Source organism: Schistocerca piceifrons, chromosome 2 (genome assembly GCF_021461385.2).
Source record: "Schistocerca piceifrons isolate TAMUIC-IGC-003096 chromosome 2, iqSchPice1.1, whole genome shotgun sequence".
NCBI lineage: Eukaryota > Metazoa > Arthropoda > Insecta > Orthoptera > Acrididae > Schistocerca > Schistocerca piceifrons.
In genome coordinates this window covers 940,972,124-940,974,363 of record NC_060139.1, presented here as the reverse complement: position 1 = coordinate 940,974,363, position 2,240 = coordinate 940,972,124, and the positions used below count along the sequence as shown (strand labels likewise).

General features: G+C 37.0%; 1 non-coding gene across 1 annotated transcript; it reads right to left on the bottom strand.

Moving 5' to 3' along the window:
* Window positions 1–602: 602 nt before the first annotated feature.
* Window positions 603–674, bottom strand: Trnah-gug. The gene has a single exon. It is a non-coding gene; the product is annotated as a tRNA-His (tRNA).
* Between the last annotated feature and the right edge of the window lie 1,566 nt (window positions 675–2,240).

Below are 2,240 nucleotides of genomic sequence, written 5' to 3'. Positions count from 1 at the left end.
CTATTGAAAATGTGTATTTCTGAAGTACAGATAACACAATGAGTGATTTGAAGTGATAATACAAATTATTGTTGTTCTTGGTAATGATTTCGTGACTTCAAAGAGAAACGTCTTTCTTGCGATATATTTCTTTGAAGTATAAATACAATGAGAAACAGCAGTGTTCTAGCTAGTTACATGAAAAGAGTACTGCAAGGATTCCATGAATTCGCACCTCAATTTTTACACGCTTTTGGACACAGTAATTTTAGTCCACACCGCAGAATTTTTCTCGAACATGGTTACATCGTTGAGCGTCAATCATTTTCCATCATAAGAAAGAGACAAATGATTTTAGCAGTTTCAGTTATCTGTCTTCACTATCTGCAGCCTATAGTTGAGCATGTGATACTCAAGGCTACTCCTTGTTTAGTAGAATTGTGTTCATTGTTACTTGGTGAACAAGTTACATCCTATTTAAAATATGTAAAGAATATCTCAAAATCTAAATCACAGCTGTGTAATGTTGGTGAAATGAATGAAAACTTTTAATTATTAAAATTAGAAGAAGCTTGTTCAATACATTTGTAACTCTGTAAAAAATACAAAACAGAACACTATATTGCCGTGACCAGGATTCGAACCTGGGTTCTTGCAGCCACAACGCAATGTCCTAGCCACTAGACTATCACGGCTACGCTGGCTCTTTTATAAGCGCTCATCTGGGACCGGAAAACTGTCCTTTCCGCTCCAGTAGGCACCGTAATTTCGCCAGCAGGTAGGTGGCGTCTCGATAGCAGAGCAACAGACTGCAGCAGCAAGACGGAGGACGCAGACAGAGACCGTTACCTTTAGTCATGATAAAAAAATTCTCGAGATTGGTGGGAATGTTAGAAAAATAAAAATGCATTGCATGCTTACAAAACAAGCCTGACGTGGTAATTTTTCTTTGACAGTTCCTAAACAAGATGGGCCTTTAAAACGTAGAAAAAGTAAAAAAGTCAATCGACAGCATGAAATTCACATAACATCAGTAAATGTAGAAGGGATTCAACTAAATGTGGTTTTGGCTTTTCTTGGTATAGGAAAATTTCGAATATTTCTCTGATATTCAGGTGGTTATCGACGTCTAAGGGGCGCCTGGACGTCTGAAAATGGCAATAAGTCGGCTTGCATAAATATCGAGCGGTTTGCGCGACGCCACTCGCCTGAATTCCAGAGAAATATTCAAGAGACAATTATAAAAAATACATTTTCATCCAAGTCATTAAAAGTCTACCATTCAGCACTAACATTCTCTCCTTTAAATCAATGCTTATCATCTCGCTTTCAATGCCTATTACAGAATTCTGGAGCTTCACCCGTTCCTCAACCCTAATCATTTCATGAAACGCTACCAGTATTCTGTACATCCCGTGCTGTACATTCCTTGAAGAAGCATGTAGTTTCACATGAAACTGATCACCTACAACTATTTAAACAACCAGAAGCAACAATTAAGTAGCACTGATGTAAATATATGTAGGCAAAATCTCACTAGAAAAGTCGCGAAGTGTTAATGTCGTTAGAACATAACACCCGTCGTTCCAGCTTACTGTGTCATTTTCTTAGCGGTGTACACAATTCAACCCTAGCATAAGGAATTTTTCCAAACAATATGCTCTAAAACTCTCTGAGTAATAAAGGGCACAAAATGTTTTAAATAATTATCATACAACTGTTGAGTAACAAAGTCTGGATCACAATATTGCTTATTTTAGATGACCGGTTTCAGTCAGTATAAGTCATCTTCAGGTCTGGTTGCAGCAACTGCTACGCGTCGTCAACGAAAACAAAAAATATTGCCATCATCACAGAGTTTCTCAGACAGCTAGAACATAAAGATCAATGTGGTGTTTCCACGATAGCATAAGGCAGCTTCTAATTAGTTATCATCAGGCTTCCTTACTAGAACGTTTTTACTAAAATACTCGTTAAACAAACTATTACGAGTAGTGCTAAACGTAATTGGAAACAATGTGCTTAATTTTTTGTGATACATTAATTCTGGGTCCGCTTCAACTCCTTATGTATATAAAAGACATTCCATCACCTCCGTGTACGAAGTGGACTTGACGCCTTTGCACTTTATAAATATTGTAATTATTTGTGTTAGAAACACAGTAACAGCACAAAAAATTGTTAATAACATTTGTCAAAGGGTTATTAATTGATTGTGGAAAATGGGAATTTAGCTTCGAAACAACTTTAGCACATCTCGG